A 21093-nucleotide genomic window follows, 5' to 3' on the forward strand; every position below is an offset into this window, starting at 1 on the left:
TTTACTGCTATGCACCGCTGTATTGATGAACTGACAGCAACCAAAGCCAGCATTTTGCAATGACATGATAATTCAGACCACATTTTCTGCTGCCCTTTCCCCACTTGTGAAATTGCCCTCTATTCTGCCTTTGAGGTCCGAGATCTCACAACTCCCCTGTTAGAAAAAGGAACGCTGTGTGTGAATGCAAATCAGAGACTTGGGTCCTGCTGTGGCCATGCAGAGGCTTCAGCTGAAAACAGGCAGCAACAAGATGCCTAATAGGAGGCAGCTTGCAAAGCAAGGAAAAAGTAGAAGGAAGAGAGTCTGAAGACCTCTTTAAGTAATTGGCTTAACTAATTATGGCTCCATTAGCCAGAGGCACTACTGAGCCTAAAAGCTAGAAACTCCTTAAGACTGCTGTATACAGCTACTAATGCTACTGGAGTTCCTTCTCCACATTTTGTTACAATGACCAGCTTGTGTGGGGATAGCAATACTAGTTCCCTGAAATGGGAACTTGCAAAACATCCACAGAACAAGGCACTGATCCACAAATCAGACTAGCTTGTTCATTATGTTGAATTCAGAATCAGCAAGTTTCATAGTGATACAACAGGCTTAGTTATTAGTAATAAGTTTTTCCCTCCCCAACAGACATGTCTGCAAAACCAGTCTTTTATTTTTCCCTTAGTGTGCAAATACTGCTTTTGCATCCATCTTTTATTTAGTTTGTTTTACTTGGCTGTATGCAAATCAGACCTCAGCTACCTCAAGTGCCAACTCTCATTTTACAGTCTGCACTCCCATGTGCATTTATATGACTGCAGGTATCAGATGAAAGTCATTGGTTTTAATATTTTACTTTATCAATAGAAAGATGACATCCCTTGTCACATAAGAAGGTCATAATTCATTCTGGATTGCTCTATTATTGTGTCAACACTCAGGCATCTGAAATAAGCTTCAAACTCCTTATTTATAAGCGTGGAGAGACTGACTTCCAATTTTAGGCTGGAGTGAGGAGCCTTGAGATTATAAGACTTTGTCCAAGGTGAGCCAAGGTAGGAGTTCTTTGATTGGTCCAGGGGTCCCAATCCCTAAGACAGGACCTGTAGGGCTGAGTGAGGTGTACGTCCCGTTCAGAGCATCCTTGAAAGTCATGACATGGCAGAAGAAGGTATCCCAGAAGGTAGCAGTTGGTAGCTTACACACAGATGATAGAGCTTGCTCAAGAGAAATATAAAGACTAAGAGACATAGGTCCACGGCAGGGCATTTTTTTAGATGAAAGGCATACTTTCCAACAACAGTGGTTCAGATTTTACTCTGATTTATGATGGTCAGATCTTGCTAAGTTCACTAAAAGTGCTTCATTTTACTGAGGCCACACTGATACCCAAGTTTTTTCCTCTTTATGCCAGTTCACAAATGTACTATGAATTTACAGAGATGTGGAAACACAGGCACACAATTCTGTACATGTCCCAAGATTACTACAGTCTCTCCAACCTCTTTCTCCTACACACAGAGATGCTTCTCTGGACACATCCCTAATCTTTCCATGAAGCAATTCAAATATCATTAGCAAAATGATCTTTTAAAGCAAAAATGGATAATAACTTGCCTCATGTAAGAATATATTGTTCTAATAAACTGGTCTTAACCATGCTGTTAGACACAGTTGCAACATAAGTGATAGAAATGAACCAGTAAAATTATCATTTATTTTCTCTGGCTTCAGGGGAAATTGCTTGTATGCTTTGGAAATAAAACCCTCAGTGTACTGAAACACGAACGTTACCCAGTCAGAGGAGACCATTGGAGAACATGCTAAGGTTTTATTGAGGCTTCCCTCTGTTGAAGCCCTTCTAGAATTTAAGTAAAATAAAAGCATGTTGCAGTTTTCTGGAGAAAAATGAAACAATAAAAAGAGAAAATAACGTGGCTATGACTGAAACCAGGAGAGAGCTGACAGAGTTGCTCTTTGGAGGGTAAGCATATTTGTGATGAAAGAAGAATTATGGTCTATGATTTTCAGTTAAGAAGCACTGAAATAATCACGGTTGTTGATAAAAATATTTAGTATCCAATAACTACCTGAAAAGACAATTAGAGCTCTTCTGGGGAAAAAAATACAGTGAATCCTTTACATCCTTTTACGAACATATGCATATTAATGTCTGATTTTATCAGAGTGAGGTAATTATTAGTTGAGATAGAATCAAAAGTCTCTGTCAGTGTCACTGCTCAAGTATTAAAGACTAGTGCTATGGAAATTAATAAAATAATTACAAAGGTGCAGAAATATTATAATATTGAGCAGGACACGTGAATGTGGCGTATTTCTATTGGACCCATTTTAAAAATGGATGTTTGAGTAAAAAATCCTAAACCTAAAAAACATAGAGAAACTCAGGAAGATATAGATGTGGATTTTTATGAAGAAACAACAGTAATTCCTTTGTGTTAATTCAGAAAGGGTTATTTGATCCAAACACTTTGGCCAGTGATTTCTTTCCCTAGCAAAATCTTCCCGTCTCAGAACAAAACAAAATAAGAAGGAATATTAAATTCAAAACCAATAAGACCAATATATTAAAACAAAGAAAAAGTTCTGAAATGAAAAGTTAAAAAATGATTAAAATTGCTGAATAGAAATGAGCCATTATCTTGAAGCCTTCCTCTATCCCCTATTTCCACAGTTCATTTCTTCCTTTTTTTTTTGTGGCAGAAACCACTCACCATTTCCTAATTGCTTCAGTGACCTCCGGAAACTGCATTTTTTTGTCAATTTACTAGTCAGTGAAAACATATCACCCAACTCTAATTATAGAAGCATTTATTAATGTCAACTATTAATGCCACATGTTTCATTGTTTCATTACATCATCTTAAACTGTAAGGCCTTTGTAGCAGAGAGCATGTCTCAGCAGAGGGAGCTGAGCTCCCAAGAGCAGGATGGGATCCAGGACTCCCATCCTGGAGACCTTCCATGAGGCTGCACATATGGGAGAAGGATTGTCACATCCCACTTGCCTGTGGGATTCCTCCCTCAGCCTTGAAAGGGGCTCTGGTTGTGATTAAATCTTCTCGCTAATTACCTCTTTCTGGTGTAGGCAGCAGAAGAATTGGGATAAAAGATTTAAATTTACTCTTGGCCTTTTATACAACACATTAATCTTTGCTTAGTTATCTTTAGTTTTCCTCACTGACTTTCTCTGAGATGTGGCTGTGCATCCATCCTTTGCTCAAAAGCAGACAAACAGTGGCTTGCTGCTGCTTAAGCACGATGGTAGAATATATTTAGGTAGCATTTAGAAAACAGGCTTAGTGGGAGCTGAGAAAGAGAGGAGAGAGAGTCCTCTTCTTCCCTACTCCTTATCTCCGAGGGAGGGTGGGGCTGCATTTTATATATTTTAAACAATCTAGCTACAGCTGTGAAACTGGTGATAGAAATGCATATCAAAGGGCCTTGAAAATGTTTGCAACTTGTGCAAGTGTCCCCAAGGAGAGGAGGGGGAGGAAGGAATTCCATGGTAATCCACGTTATAGAAAATGCTCAAATGTATGTAATGCTGATTATTACCACCTGCTCAGCCTCTTCTATGTTACAGCCCTCTTGGGAGAAGCATACTTAAGGGTCTTGTCAAAAAATGTCAACTTTATTTTTTTCACCAGATGCAATAACTTTCCTTGAAGACCGCCTGCTTTGGATCCCACGTGAAAATACCATTAAGCCTTCAGAGAAGGGGTTTGGGGATGGCAATCGATTTGGGACTAGTTTACGGCTGTTGCAGAGCTTTGAAGGGCCCATTGCTCCCCCCTGCCCCTTACTGAAAAGGCAAGGCTGGGGGAAATACTATCTGTGTCATTCCTTTTTTATTAAATAAAATATAAATAGGAAGCACTTGATTTGACTGTCTATGACTTCTTTTAATTAGAACCCTGAAGCCATCCTTTTCCCAGAGGCTAATGCTGTTAGATAATCTTGAACAATGTGTGTGTGCATTACAAAACCAGCAATTCAACCACTTTTCGACTACGGTTACGTGTCACAAATGAGTTGACAGGAGGCATTAGGAGGTGCCTCCTGTAAGCCAGGAACAAGTACGTTATACGTTTGTACATAAAGAAGTCAGGCAAGGTTTTTCTGGCCTCAGTAGTTTGGAAACAAAGAGAATGTGTTACCAGGATTTCCGGCAGCTATAAAAAAGTCTTTCATCTTTGTTCTTTAAAATGACGCTGTCAGTGATATTCACAGTGAAAACAGTTCCGCTGAAATCCATTGTGTTCCTTGGTTTTTTGCTTGGTAGTTCCTTTTGCCTTCTGTAGCAGTTCAAGGCAAGGAAAATTGGAAAAGTAGGTTATGTCTATTTAAAGGGTTTCAAGTGGTAGCCAAATGCCAAAGAATAGATCAGACAAGAGCCATCTTGGGCGTTTGCATGTCTGGCCCTAGCACACTGCATGCTATTGTTGATCCGTGCTCCAGACCAGCCCCTTGCAAGGTTTTAGTTCTTTGGCTGGTTAATGTTTAATTTTACATCCATTTGAAATGAGGGTCAGGGTGCGGTCACTGCTGGTAACTAACTGGGTTTTCTTCAGATTTGCGGTAGGTTCGCAGTGGCAAGCTTTGAAAAGCCCTTTCCTTTCAGCCCGGAGGAGGCAACTACAAGCGGAAGGCTTAGATCGACGTACCTGGGGGTCCCAGGATCAGATCCTGACATTGATGCTGACTCTCCATGTGGCCTGAGGCAAATATCCCACTGTCTCAGGCTCATGCACATAAAAATCTAGCAGTTTTTCCTTTTTCCTTTCGTACTTTGTCTTGCCAGTTATACCATAAGATTCTCAGGTCTTAGATGGAGGCCTTGAAGTTCGTTTTAGCATCTTATACACCGCTGTAGTCGAATAGCAAATGGAAAGACAAGAACTCATAAGCTTTGAGGGAGCTAAACAAATTCTTCCATCTGTAAGTAGCCGGGGGACTTTTTGGCTTTCTCTTCAGGCTCGAGGGCCAATGTGATTTCTGTAAACCATAAAAAAGGACTTGTTGAGAAAGCTATGATATATCTTTTTGACAGACAGACAGGAGGAAAAGTAATTTCTGCATGAATGAGATATGTAAAAGGTCTTGATTGAGCCATAACGGTGATCTACTTGATGCTGAGTTCGTATGCTCATCTTTATGGTGGAAGATGGAAGTAGAGTCTGTGATGGACTGGTCACTGACCCAGTAACAATAAAAAGGTATTCTGTATTTTTTTCTGCTAAGTACTGAGTGCCAGTGAAATCAAGTGAATTTGTGTGGGTAATATTTAAAAGGTTTAAAGCTCTCAATCAACTGGGTTGTAGTCAGAGCTTGGCAGAGTCCTTCCATGTGTCTACAGGAGAACTTAGTGTGAGAGAGTCTTCCAGAGCTACCCACAAATGCTTGGGAGAAACTTCAATGCACAAATCCATTAGTTATTGCATCATCACCCTGTAGTGTTAGTTCAAGGGTAATTCCCATTTGACAATAAGTATTTCCTTTTTTTATCAGGCATCCTGTAACCCTGACTCTTCTGTACATGTTTTGTTAATAATTTTTTCCATTTCAGCCAATTGTCTGCAGTGTTGCTAGTTTTTTTTAGAAAGGAAAGAAGGTAACCAGGAAAATCATCCTTCCTTCATATAACCGATGACTTTTATGGCACTAGGTAACTGCCAGAAAGCTGATTTTCCTGGATACAAAATACAGTCAGAGTCTGCTGCAAGTGGATGCTGGGTTGGCTGTCAGGGGTTGGCTCTGCCCTCTGAGAAAGGAAGGATGCAGTGTATTGTTCAGCTGTTTGAAAGAAGTGGGGGAAATTTAATTCAGTTCCTCATATAGGATATTTCTATGATCATCCCAAATGGCTTATGGCTAAATTGCTGTGGGAATTACTGGAATTCTCTGTGAGTCTGGTGCCAAACTGAATGGATTAGCTCCCCTCGACAATACAAGGACAGAGCTTTTCAACTGAGAAGCCATCAGAAAAGGATTCTGTAGTTTTGAGACAAATAAGAGAAACCAGACATCACTTGGAAGAAATCAGAGAGACATGTTCAGGCTATTGGTGCGTAGCACAGCCCCAGATGATCAAGTCTCAGTGCTGGAACTGGAGACCATTACACATAGGGAAGTTAACTTGGCAAAAAAATGTTCCTGTGGATATGGCATGATAGGAAATAAACGTTCATAGTGTATGAACTCTTTGTTGGTGATCCAGGATACTTTCAGTGTTAGCCCATAGATACCGAAATAAAGACTTTCAATATCTATATAATTTCATTTTATTCACTGTAGAGGGATTGAGGAATGATTTTGTGGTTAAAGCACAGACCTGGGACAGAGGAGATCTGGGCTGAAGCCAGACCACAATTGAAAACTTCAGAAAATAATTCCAAGTACTTACATCAGGCACCGAGAAACAGAGGTATCCCAATTTAACTATCTATCTCTTTTGTAACTGCTAACTTAACTTCTCTTTACCTCCATTTTTCCTTGTCCACTGTAAACGAGTTTAGTAATGAGGAGGATAATTTTATTCCTTTATAAAAAGTTGCTTATCTATAGAAAAGAGATGATAATACTCTCAGCATACTACCCTGCAATAATACTAAATAATTTGCTACTTATTTGTTATCCATTACATCTGTAAGGTATGCTGAGATGCAGAAGGAACACCCTAACCAAACGCATATTTTCACAATATAGGATTTTACAAAAATATTTTTAAGTATTTGGAATAAGTATTTTCTTTCTTCAAATTTCAGATTTTTTAACATTTCTGCTGACACAAAAACCTTCTGTATTTGATGTTAGTTTTAACCTTATTAAGGTAACTTGGCCTTGCTGTTGTAATGCTTTGGCTTCTGCCACTTTACAAATGTTGAATGTTAAACAGGATTGATGGGAGGTTTTTTTACTAATTGCCACTTGTGAAAAGATAATTATATTCTCTGTCTTGGATAATATGCTGTGGCATTTGGGACTAGCTAAGCGTGACCTACCTGACCCTTCCTGTTGTCAGTTTTCAAGTGAGTGGTGTGGAAAAACAAAGGCTAGTTGAGACTAGAAAAAGTGATTGCAGGTCTTCAACCTACCATAATTCATTTGGAGGAAATATGTTTAAACTTAACTCGTTCAATAAAAAATGATGGTGTATGTTACTAGGAGTGACTGGGAGATGTTAGCATTAAGAGCAGTTCTATTTTATTTTGTGGTACAGTTCCAGTGTCTTTTTGAAGTCCAAATACACGAAATTAATATGCTGATGTTGCACAAAATTTTTGTCAGCAAAATACTACTAAGGGAAAAATTTGATACCAACGTGCACTGTGCCCTGGTAAACAAGGACTTGGAACAGGTGAAAAACTTTATTTTTTATGGAACAGTTACCTCATGAAAAATCACACTTCATAAAAGCTAAAATGTCCCATCAATTCTGTGGACTGTTTTCCCCAGGTCTAGGATGACTCTACAAACATAGGTGGACTGATTCAGAGTTTCAGGCCCTCATAGGTAACATTAGTCACTCTAGTTCAAGTCCCCACTTGTTTTCTGGAACATCTGTGAGCCTCGTCTCCCACAACACATGCAAGTACCTATTACCAAGTCTTCCTGGGGCTTCCCTTCCATTTGTTTCCTCCAAGAAATTCTGAAAAGCTTTGCTTTACTTCTTTGTAGCAACTTTGACATGTTTTATGAAACAGAAGTGCTGTTTTCTGCTCCTCTGTATTTTGAACATTCTTGTTCTGCTTCCAAGGCACCCTGTCACTTCTGCAAGCTTGACTGTGACACTTGAAGTCTAAAGGTCTAAAGGACCATAGTGCTCCATCTATAAGCTAGAGAAAATTCAGTACTCTCTTTGTAAACTGGGGAGAATGCCCCTTCCCCTAGTCTCCTTTTTTATTTGTCCTGTTGTTGTTTTCTTTGTTTGTTTGTTTTTACATTTTTAAGACTTACTAGCATTGGGTCTGATCTCCTTTAACACTCAGCATGCTATTATTATAACGCAAATAGTTAACAAGATGCAGAAAACATTATTACAAAACTGCAGGGGAGCACAAACAAGAGCAAAAATAAAAAATTAAATTACTAGATATTTATTACCATATCCTCACACCATTTTTTCATGTACTGTAGGAGGAAGGAAGATAAAGAGAATTTTTCATTCATCCACTGGATTTTTGTTATAGACTTTGGCACTTTTTTTAGTGCCTTGCAAGTTTATGGTCCATTTACTTTTGATTAATTTCTGCACTGTTCTACTTGTTGCTCTAATGTTTTGTTATTAGACTTCAGGCAAAACTTCACTTCTTACACTTCAGCATATTAGCCCTGTTTAATTCTTTCTTTCATTAAAGCTCTGTAGATCTACCACCACTGCTTTTCTTTATCTCTCTCTGCAGTCCTCACTGACAATTAGCATATGTTTATTCTGTATTTTTGCTAAGTTACAGTAAAAATCCACAAAGCTCTGCAATGAAGGGAACTTAAAATTGTGCCTGTTGTAGGCAGAAAGAGCTAGTATTTTCTGACAGACAATTTTTTGACAGGATCATGACATCTCCCCCCATATAATTAAGCAGTTCTAGATTTCATCCCTTCATAAACCATCAAATTCCTGAAAACCAAGCTAGCCAAAGACATGAGTCAGCAATTTCTTCGTTCACTTTGCTCTTACTGCTCTTTCTAGAGCAATGACTATTTCCAGCTGTGCATTGCTTGCCTCTGAGTTAAATGTGGGTGGCAGCATGTACCATTGCTGACTGGTTTATGAGCCCAAGCCAATGCTGAAAGAAACCACTTCAAACAATGCTACCACAACAACTAAGTGATATCAGATGGACATTGACTCAAATATGGTCTATTTCGAAACAGTTCCCAAAAATGCAACCCTTTTCCAGATCTAAGTGTGGTGTTCTTTTGTACAGCTAAATTTGGTAATTATGGGGGACATGTATCTTCATAGCTATATTCAACCAAACGGTTTTCTTGCCTTTATTTTAACAGAACAAGAATATGTGAGGAGCATAAGGCCCTGATCCCCTGCATGCTGAATTCGCTCTGTTCACTCTCATATCCACGTGGGAGGAGGGAATGATGCCTGCCAGGATCCAGCTCTGAAGGTACATGAGCTATGGACAAGATCACTGTGTTGATCACTGCAGACTCTCAGTGAATACGAAGCAGTAATAATGAGTCAGGTCCTGCCATATAAGCCAGACAAAAAGTTCCCACTAATGGTAAAGGCTGAGTAAAATCTTGAACTGTTACCCAACCAGTTTGCCTCCTCTTCATTTTGGCTTAAGAAAACTCATATCCTAGGATGCACATCTAAAGTGACGTACAACTTCAGCGAGCGAAAATAGACATGCTTTCAAGCCTCCTTAGTGTCTTCCAAGTCCTCAGGCTGTTCCAAAGGGTGTTCTGGGAAAGGATTAGGTGCAAGAGTTGGACCACCTGCCTTGGCATCAGAACAGCAACCTTCTTGTCCCTGCCCAAATACATGAAGAAGGCAGGAAGCAGTTTGTCAGTCTGAATTCCAGTTCTGTAAAGGCATCTCTCTGTCTGCCTGAGCTCATCATTGCTGTTCAAGGGAGAGACAGTTTTTTTCACAAAGCCGTTCTTCAAATGTTTCCTATCATCTGGTGCTAGGCACTTACCTCTCTTCAGATGGTGCAAACAGAACTTAGATGCCTCTTTAAGTCATTTGAATTATACTTCCCCAGACAGCATCTCCAGATATCATGAAATCTAAACCCCCTTTTCGTATTCCATCTCCCAGCTTTGGCCATCCTCCATATATTTCTGTATTAGGAAAAGAAGTTGGGAGCAGAACAAAGTAAGTGACACTGAACGGCCTTCACATACATTATTAATAATAGAATACATTGGAAATAAAATCACTAGTAACTGAGTCAATAGGAATGAGATACAAAGGGAGAGAAAAAGTATTAGGAGGAAGAGCGAAGAGGAGAGCATAGATGGGAAAGACTTGGGAGAAACAGCAAAGAAAGGAAAGGACACAGAAAGATGAGCAAACAGAATGGAAAAAAAAAAGCAAGAAATAAGGTGAATCATAAACCAATATGCATAAAATAAGGCAAAGTCAGGCTAAGGAACAAATACCACCACTGAGCCTGAGCTGAGCTCTTTTGAACGTCTGGCCCCTGCTCTAGATGCTTGTAAATTTAGCTCTGAGTTCTCTCAGTAGTTTGACCCCGCTTGTCTGCAGTGAAACGCTCTCCTAATACTGTAGACTACATCATAGAGATAAATGCAAACCTGTTTATTGGAATATTTGTGACTGTTCGCTTTATCCAGGTTCACACCTCTCTCCTTATTTCCCCATGAACTTTAGAACAATGGCACAATCACATTTTAGCAGCGACTGCACAAAAGCCCAATGTTGTCTGAAGCAAACTCGTCCGAAATCTTGTATGCCAATTTTAGCTCTTTCAGCAGGTATCTAATGCATTTCAAACCATGATTTTTTAGTATTCTTGAATCGTGCTCAGAACATGATGAGTGCTTATATCTCTCTTTTCAAAATACCATGAGAATACAAGCAAAGAGACAGCCGACCCGCTGCTACGCTGTGATCCTCTGTGCCCACTAAATGTGCTGTTGAAATTTATAGCCCTCCTTGTTTGTATCTCCTCACAGTAATCTTAGCACTGCCATCTTGGAAAGTGATATATGTGAATCAATTACTAACTGAGGTTACTAGGATAGCGGCACCTGAGAAAAATGCTTTGTCTGAAGCGGGGAGGTGAGTGTCTTGAGACCTGACCAGAGAGCGAATAAAAAAAAATGAAAGACAGAGAGAGGAAAAAGCAAAAAACCTAAGTTGTAAATGGAAAGAAATAATGTGATTTAATAGCCTGGATTAGGACAGGTCTTCAGCCTTTCCCTGTGAATTTGCACAGTTAACCAATAATTATGTAAATCAGTTCCTCCTACAAAACCCATGCTGACAATTGTTTGGACCTAGGCGGTGACTGATTTTCTTGCATGCCACCTTGTTGGGCCTTAATTCAAGAGTCCATTCTCTTTCATCAGCACACTTCAGCAATGGCCTAACCTCAGGTATTCCGAAGTCCTAGCGATTGGTCTCAAAGATTTCACAACTTTTACCCTTTGCAAAAAGCAGAAGAGGGATTCCAGCCCAGCTTGCTCATCCTTTTGGTCTCCATTTTAAAATGGAGGAATAGGGAACATCTGGACAAACATCTTGGCCTCTTTTTGTTATGATGGCTCAGGCCAAAGTTTGCATTTCAACAATGCCTTGTAGCATCCAGTCACAAGGCACAGAGTGACTTTAGGTCCTTAGAACTGAAAGATTTTGGAAAATTCCATACAAATGAGGCCCAGACGTATAAGTCTTAGAAGTAATTATGGTGTTTCTTTCCACTTAGCTTTGAATTAACATTTGTTTGAAATAAAAAGGAGCTTTATTTTTCCCCCAACCCTGTTTTTTGTCTGAGTTTTGAAGGCATTTTCTTTTTTGCATTTAGGAGATCAGGTTCTGGCTGTTCATGATTTTGTGAGAGGGCGCTCTTGCTTCTTTTGATTTATTACCTTAACCCTATAGTAAACTTTGCCAAATTCAATCCAGATAAATATGTATGCATAATCTGAAAAAAAATTGAATGTTAATAGAAATAGTCTCACTCTAAATCGGTAACAAAAAGGTCTCTGCAACATAGGTGTAAGGTTTTGTTATTATTTTTCTGTGTACATGAATTAATTGGTCTCTGTATTCATAAGTCGGTGAAATGGAATTCACCGTGATTTTTATTCTTATTTCCTTTAAACGGCGAACTGGACTGACTACAAAACTCTCTTTAGAACTACTGCGGAATAGGTAGTAGCAAATAACGTCTTGTTGAAAGCAAGTTTCTGTTCTCAGCTTGTAAGGGTGGAGATATTTTTGCTTAGTTCCCAGGGGTGAAATTCTGCCCCATTGAAGTTTTGCCATTAATTTCAGTTGGGCCAGAATTTCGCCCCAGGTCTGCAAAACCAGCTTCCAGATGTACTGTTAAAATACCTGAGTTTTGGCCAGCTTTCCTCCTGTCTTTGCCAGCAGCATGCATAGAACAAATACATACAGAAAAGAAATCTTATAGAAAGTCTCACATACCTGAACACAATTTAAGCACAAAGGATTTAAAGAAATGTGAAGGGATTCTATATATACAGGAAAGGAAAGTTTTGTAAAGTTGCTTGAAGGATAGAGCACCAAGCAGACATTCAGCTCCCAGCTCTGCCACTAGTGTATTTAGTGACTTTGGTCAAATCATCACAGTTTACTGAGATGTTCTTCTTGCATAAAAAAGGGAGTAATAGTTGATTTTCTACAGAAAATACTTAAAGAACTACTGAGTAATTCCACTATATAATTTGGCTTTTTTTTTTTTTCTTCCCCCTAGTGAAAACTGGACATTCATAGTTCATTTTTGGCACTTTGCAACATGCAATTTAAAGAGTTATCTTTACCATACGTATAGTTAAAAAGTTGTTTGTTAGGTATCTTCATGATGCATTGCAGAGATCCAATTCTATACAGTGGTCCATCCAAAGTGTCACTGAGAGATTCATCCCACAAATGTTGGGATCTCCTATAAGAAAATAAAGATACTCTCTGTAGAAAGCAAGCTGTAGGCCTATGCCCACATCCCAGTATGCCGTGAAGAACCCATAAAGTGAAGAGGGCTCATACCTGACAGCTTTTGTCTGATTTTGTGTTCATTAGAATTTTTTTCAACAGCTTTAAATGCAGACTAGTGTACAAGAAGTATAAAATAATACTTAAAAGCAATTGTTCTGCTTTTTTTATCTGCAACAAAAGTAACTGTTTACAGTAGTAGTATCTGAAACGTGAATGGAATATTTCCTACCATTGTGCATTGTGTAATTACTTTTCTTTGGGATTTGACTTTGTTCATTTGATGGAATTTTATTTTTCAAAAATAAAAAAACAGCAACCTGTTTTATGTGAAGGAAATAAATGTATGAATTGTGTCACTAAGAGAAGTGAATTAACAGAGTTTAGAGCCAAGAGATACCATTAGACTATTTACCTAGAACTCCAGTATATTACAGTTCTTTAAATATCACCTACTTACTCTTATATGAACTATAATTTCTGCTTCTACTTCATCTTAAAGATGTATCCCAGAAAGACAATCTACCCGTGCTGTCAGTGGTTTGTTATACTGATTAACAATCCTCCCTGTTAAATATTTGTCAGTTATTTCTTGTACTATGTACTGCCTTTCTCTCCTAGATCAAAAGGACTTTTTAGTACCCATTTTCTTCTCCCTGGGAAAAGGGTTCATACTTGTAATCTCTCCTATTCTTTTTGTGATCAGATAAACAGACTGAGACCTTTTAAGTGTCTCCATGGTCAAAGTTTTCATCATCTTCAAAACATTTTAAGCTTTCTTCTGAGCACTCTCCAGCTTTTCTACAGCAATTAAAAGATGTAGGGTGCCAGAAAAGTGTGCATCATTCTTCTAAAGAGGGTAGCAGAAGACTGTGTTGCACACAGGGCATGGTCACCTCTCTCTGCTGGCTCAATACTCTTCACTTGCACACTAAAGATGACATTAATCTATTTTGTCACCGAATATATGGCGTCCTTGCAACCAATGTCCCCTAGATCCTCTTCAGACTCCTGATGCTTAGGAGTTTAGCTAGAATGTTGAACAAGGGTAGCTCAAGTATCACACCAAAAGCTAGTTTCATGGCTACATATTTAACTTTATCCACCACACTCTAAGTGGAATAATGACAGTGGTTACAAGGGGTAGCTATAATATGTAGAGTTTATAATTTCTACTCCAGGAAAGATTGGGGTGGGGAGAGGTATTTATTATCACAACCCCATTAATCTACTAGATTTTCTACAGGTTACATTTTCCAGAGTACCTAGATCTCTCAGAAAGATTTTATGGTATTCTGGGACTGTTAGAGAGCTTCGGAGGAATTATTTGTAGCATCTTCGTGACCTAATCTCTGCCAAATTCTCCTGGAATGCTACCATTTTCCTGGTATTTGTGCTGCTTTAACCAGAAATGTATGGGGCATTCTTTGAACATGAGGAGCTGAGATACAACCTGGTGCTTGGGCCAGCCATTCAGTGGTCACTTGCCTCCTTTGCCTTCCTGCACTGTTTCCCCAGAAGAGTGCTCACCCAGGGGCCACCACAAGAGCTTTGCACCTGTACTCCACGAAAGGCATTTCCTTCAAAGAAAACATCAAAGCTCTGAGAAATAACCATGAGAAACATTTCTCTGAGCATCGTTCTAGCTATTATCTTGACACAACTGCTGTGTTCTGGGTGCTTAACCCAGGAGATTAAATCTTTATGCACCAGTGCAAAAAGATCATATCCCTGTAATTTTTCATATATATAATTTCTCAGCTGCTGTATTTTAAACCTGTCATATTTATGGCACAACTGTAATTTAGGTGAACACTTTAAAATGCCATTCTCAAAGGACAATTCTTTCGAACTACTACAACAAATGCCTTTCCTTGTCAGTATACTGGGTGGTGGAACTGATCATTGCAGTCAGTTATATTTCTGAGCCAGTGACTTCTTAATATTCTCTAAGAGAAAAATCATTAGGGAGTCCATACCAATAAATTACAGTACAGTGTAATTGGAGTAGGAACAAAAAGTAAGACTCCATACTTAACTGCATTTGCTTCAGAAGTGAGTTAGACAGGAATAATTCACCTTGGATACCTAGAAAAAACTGGGCTGGAGGAGGTATATATAAAAATTGATTTAGCAGCTCCCTATCTGCTTTTGCTGATTCTGTACCTACTCTTCAAACTGTCTCTGCTCATCCAGTGATAAGCTAATCATTTCCATGTCTCCTATCAATCACTGCAGTATTTCCTGTATTAACTACTGTTAAGATCCTTTCTGCACCCTGAGGCTCTTTAAACAGGCCACATTTTTGGGGTCTTCAAATTGCAGTCAAGCCTGTGCTGTACTAACTGAAAGTGGTTGAGATGACTCAAGTGGCTAAAGGCAGCTGACAAGAAGCCTGTGCTTAAATCTCTCTAAATTCTGCGTGTGATTTAAGCATTTACTTACATGCAGTGCCAAACTGGGGCATTTGTGTTCCTGTCAGCACTGAATTCTGTATTGAGCTGATTCTGCTCATCAGTCCCTGGGGACCACAGTGGTCAGGAAACCACATAACTGAGCACCTTTAGGCACACTGAGAAACACAACCTCAAAAGTCAACTGCCGTTAGACACTGAAGTGATGTGGGTAGCTACCAGGCAGCAAAATGCACTTCTGGAAGAATGCTGTTGGTTTATAGAATGTTTCTGGTTACCCTCTTGTAAGATCTTTAAAAAAACCTTGGAATTTCCAAGAATACAAGAGAATAAGGAAAGCATAGACAGTTTTGGAGCAGCAGAGAGGGTACACCACATCACACAAACCTCCACCACCATTGGCATTCTTGCTGTTGGCCTTGGATTGCAGCCCAAGGACTGAACAGGCAAACGAATCTGAACTCCTCCCTCTGACCCCCTCACCAGGCTTGGAGCCCATGTGCAGAGCAGAGTCAGGCAGCTCTCACTGACGCTGTTGCTCAGGCTGGTTTTGGATAGCTCAGTCTCCAGGGTTGTTAAACTGGTGTCTGAATCCTCAGACTTGCCTAATTGAAGAGGGTCATCTTTCTGCACAGGCTTCTCTGTCGGGCAATTCCCTGAACTTCAGTTAGGTTCCTGTTCCTTTTCTGGTGGAGCTTTCCTCTCTATGCAGCCAGCTTAAGAGCCCTAGGCTCTGCAGAGTCTCAGCTTAGACACCTAACTCACCAAAAGTAAAATCTTAAACCAGAAGTGGATCTTTAAGGGTTTGGATGGAAAGACAACTTAATTCCCATTTAGACCACTAAAATCATTAAACTCTTCCTTATTGGCAGCTGACAATTTTGTTTCAGGACATGCTGCCGTATTTTCTGTTTAAAAGATCATGGAGTCTGCGCAGAAACAGTATATATGGGCTTTGCAAAGCAAGATTCAGTTTAGTATTTTCTGAGAGCAAAAATAAAGAGGAAACTAAACTCCAGCCACCAAACAGAAAAGCAGTGAACCACTGTGTTAACTGTTTGGCATGAGGAATGGGTTGGCAATGGGGTGCCTTCCTGATACAATGCTAAGATCAGTACTAAAAAATAAAGTGTAGTTCACAGCAAAGGTTCTGAAGTTGCCAATCTCCATATGCTGTCCCCACATCTGCAACGAGAGCTGATCAAAACAGCTGTATCGGGCTTGCCACTGGCCTAAAAAGCAATCTTTGATACAAGACAACCTTCAAGGAAAAGGGAAAAAGCTTCTCCAGTTGGAAGGTCTAACAAAGGGCTGTCCTTCAGAACTTTCAGTATTTTCTATGAATTTTGTCTATATTATTATTCCAACGTGGCTTGCACTGCACACAGATTGTGAGTATTTCAGGTGTGGATCTGAAGTTGGGACTGAGTTGAGGTTGTAGTGCTGGGCCTAAATTTTCTTTGCTGAAGAAGCAGATGAGACAGCAGGGCCTACATAATTAGATCATGGTGCAGCAGTACACCCATCAGAGCATTTATCTTAAGGTGAAGCAAAGGCATCACATTTTCAGCTCTCAAATATATGAATCCCTACCAGTGCTGATCAGCTTTTCTAGGTGTTCATCATGTGCTTTGTCACCATGTAAAGTGTGCATTCATAATTTGCTATGTCAGCAGGAATGTCTTCCTTCAGAGTGGACAATTGACTCACAGTTTTTTAGAAAGCGGTATTTGGAATCCTCCTGGGATGCCTTTAAAAGAGATACCTGTAGGTGTAGTTTGCCAGCACAATCTCTAAGAATATTGCCGAGCTCAAAAGCAAATATTCATATTAAAAGACTCTGAAAAAATACTGTTGAGTCAGCAAAAATATCTTTGTAGTATGTAACTGACCCACACCACTGAGTTCAACTTGGATTTTTAGTGATAGTCTTAGAAGTATGCAGTCTGATTTGTCTGCCTTCTGATTATATTAAGTGCTAGCTGTCAAGACCTTTCTTTATTCCCTGCAGGACTGTTCAGAAAGATTCTCCTGAGATGCAAGAGACTGGCCTTTTGTGTTACTCTTCTGCAAACTCAATGAATGATTATTGTAGCAAGCTGATTAGGATGACAGTTTTTTCAGGTAGCTATCAAAGTTAGGCATCCAGCCTAAGCTAGTCACCCAGGCTCTACCCAGACTTTGTGGGGTGAGAAATGTAACTCCATAGAGTGACTTGTTTCATCTGTCTTAGATATTAGGATGGGATGAATCACAGTTTTGGAGATGTCTATTGATTTTCCTTGGAGTGTTCCTCAGTTTGATACTTAGATATTGTACAACCACTGGAGCATGGAGGTCTATGGGAGTTATTCTTCAACTTGCTGGAGCTTTGTACCTCTGTGACTGGGCCATTTCCATTACCTATTTAGTTTCTTCAGGCTACCTCAAGTGTGACAGATTTTCTCTGTCTTCTTCATCTGTATATTTACCTCCCAGGAGACTTTGAGCATATAAATATTGCAAAAGTTGTGATGTGCTCAGACACCTAGCGCTGTAACCTCAGCTGTAGTTATACAGCCATCACCATGTATCCATGGCAAAATAAAAACCAAAACAAAAAAAAAAAAAACCAAACCAGAAAAAAGGCAGATTTAGGCTGGCTAATCAAAACTAGTTCATTCAAGCTGAAGTGCCATGGAAAGACGGAAGAAGCGTAAGGTGAAGAGTTGAAGTTTCTGTCCACTGATGTTGAAACGTCAGTTACTAATTTGAAAAAAACCCTAATTCTTATATGTTATGGATAATCTACTGATCTTTGGTTAGACAGACAGAATGTCTTACTTTATGTGGTTTCCACTTCAGGTGGAAAGCATGTTAATTATACAAATTTTGCAGACAAAGAAAGATGCAAATACAGCTATGTGTAAAAGAATAGATGAATGAGTGGCTACATATGAAAAAGCAAAAGGAAAAAACCTGGCGTGTGTGGGCATGAGACCATTGCAAAAGGAAAAATCCTGATCCTCTAAATTTGAGTCAGTAGGCTCCAAATTGTGAGATTTCCTCTGATTTTAGTGGACTTCCTTTAACATTGTTGAGAGTCTTAATTATAGGCCTTCAGTTCTTACAAGCATTGACAAATTTAACCCAAGATTTGGGCATTTTCATTGTTCTGAATGAGCTACCAATTCTTCTTTCTCTTTACAGCTGTAGCATGCCATGGATTTTGCTTAGGCAGCACAGGTGTAGCTGAAAGATGAATTTGGCCCAGAATGTTTTCCCACATTAACAATTCATTTGACATTTTAAATAAACCATACAAAGGCAACAGATTAATCAAGACAGATATTGTAGATATGCCTGGAGCACAAAGGAAAACAACCCTACTGAGCTCAGAGCTGCATTGCCTGCACTATAAAGCAGGATTTCATTAAGTGTGTATGATTCAGACAAATTAGGAACTGAGTACAAGGGAAAAAAACACCAAAACTATAATCATTCCTGCACACTAAATTAAGACTAAAAACAATAGAGTTATTTGACACATTGCTGATCATGTGAATTTCTATGTCTAGGTGCTCAGACTATTTTGTGTCTACCAGAATCTGCCAATGTTTTTTGTTGTTGGTTTTTCCCCTCTCTTCTACCACATTGTCACTTCCTTAGCCCACAGAGTTTAGGCACAAATTAGGATCCCTTGTAAAGCAAACATACTATGCATTCACTAAATCACCAGGGTTTCCCACATGCCTGCATTTTAAAATGTACCCAGCTTTTGCAGATGTGCCCAAAAATGACATCCTCCAAAGATGCAGTTATTTTATACAATACTGAGAACAAAAAGAGTAGTAACGTGTGTTTTCCATTCCTAATTTGAGAACTTTGTAGTAACATAACTACATATTAATATTTTTAAATTTATTTTTCAAAATGCAATTACATTTTATCACTGTAGCAGTTAAGATAAAAAATATTCTACTGAGTATGGGACTAATTTAGTTCAGGTCCCTATTCTGTTACAAAAGCTTTTTGACCTTGGGTAAGACATTTAGAAATCAGTAGGCTACAGATCCCTAAGTTTCATTGAAAATCTGGAGCTTTTTATCCATCTGTGCTTTTGTTTTGCTTTTGTAAGATCAGAGTTAATAACATATCTCTACTTCCCAAATATCTTGAAAAGGTTAACAGTGAGCTATAAGAAATAATTAGCTTTTGTTTGTTTGTTTGTTTGCAAGATAAAGCAAAAAAATTGGAATTTTTGCCTTCTGATTTTTTTAAGTGCTTCTTTTTCAGTGAAAACAATTAAACCCAGTCACAAATTATTTCAGTTGGAGGTATCACACACAAAGATACCATCTAGGGTCAGTAATGTGGGTCAGTCCATTCTTTCAAATGAGAGCTATACCAAGAGCAAAGTGATTAGTTAAGATATTGCTTTTGTCCTATTCGGGTAACTAAATCTTTGCTTTCTTTTTATTTCTCCATTTTTTTTAAAAAAGATACTAATTATTTCCTTTCTTAAGGAGATTTATTTCTGGGTAGTTTACAAATCTTTTTGGCCACTGAAGCTGTTTGAATCTAAAAGACCATTCCTGCTGGCACCCTTCTTTGGAAGAGGTCACTTTTTTCCTTCTCTGAGAGTTGCAAGACTGCAATTGCAAGTCTGCAAGTTCAAGCAGAAACCCTTGCTGCTTTTGAGGCCTCTTAGCAGAGGTAGATTATCTAAATCTCAACTGCAACACCATGGAGCTGCTGCACGCCTTATCCTTTCAGATTTCACAGTATCCGGTTGCTGCAGATCTCAGGGTGTGGAAGTAATCCACTTCCACTGAAGGCACACCTCCATAAATGCCTAGGCAACTGCAGTTACTAGGTCCAAGAAGATTGCTATTGCAAAATAATTGAGGTTGAAGCCCCATGCTGTGTTCTCTTCCTGAAGACTTTTAGGACACTTCAGATGAACTTAGCAAGAGCAATAGCTGGTTACTCTTGCTAGAGTAATAAATTACCCTTTCAGCCAGAATGCAGGGCTGAAATCAGCCTTTGGAGTCTCTGCACCCAGTGTCCAAGCATCACAGGCAACAAAACCAGGAGGTTACTTAGAAGGAACTGCAGAACACTGGCTCCATGAACCTCTTCAAAACACCAGTCAGAAAGCGCTTCTAACGCAAATATAATATAAGACACTTCCCAACTCTCTAAGGCAAATCAAATGCCACAAATAAAAAAACCCCAACCTCTGCCACTGTCTTGGCTCCTTAAAGTATAAACTTTTTTAGCTCATGGTAACTGTGTTATTCTGGGGCTTCCTACCCATGGTAAGAGAGTATCCAGTGGCTTTTAACACAGCATGTAATGTTGCAGGGTGGATGAAACCAAAAATCACCACAATTATTTGGAAAAGGTGTAAATTGTGGTGCAATATTTGGTTATTTAATCACTGCAGTAGGCAGTGACTAGCAGCAGATCTTGATGATACATCATAAAAGTAAAGCTGTTAATTTTAACATGACAATTTTTGTGCAAATGCTAATAAACATCACCGAAACTTGCGGTTATTATTATTGTGGTTTTATTCAAGAGATAAGATATAATGACATAATAACACTGAGTCATTCATTTAAAACTTCTTCAGGCTCTAATAAAAAAGCAAACTGCAGAATAACACATTAGAAAAAAACTCCTACTCCATCTACTTTTCATCATCTCACAGCTCTCTGGTGCAGTCTTGTTCTGAAGTAGTCGGCCACAGCACGCAAAGGAGCCGCAGTCATCTGAGAAGAGGAGACGCTGAGGGCAGATGGAGGTCAACTGTTGTATTTTAGGAAGAGGTCTGAGCCACAGTGTTCATATACCAATTCAATCTTCCCCAAATTTCAGAGGTTTCCAGATCCAAAGTTTGGCTTCAGGCTCAACTCTTCTGTTTTTGCATTTTTGAAAACACAGAGTTTGATGTTCACAGTGTGTGTTGATCTTGTGGGAATACTCAGAGGAGAACGCATACGGTGTTTGCAGTGCAAC

Source organism: Haliaeetus leucocephalus, unplaced genomic scaffold (genome assembly GCF_000737465.1).
Source record: "Haliaeetus leucocephalus isolate CR32 unplaced genomic scaffold, Haliaeetus_leucocephalus-4.0 Scaffold555, whole genome shotgun sequence".
Classification (NCBI taxonomy): domain Eukaryota; kingdom Metazoa; phylum Chordata; class Aves; order Accipitriformes; family Accipitridae; genus Haliaeetus; species Haliaeetus leucocephalus.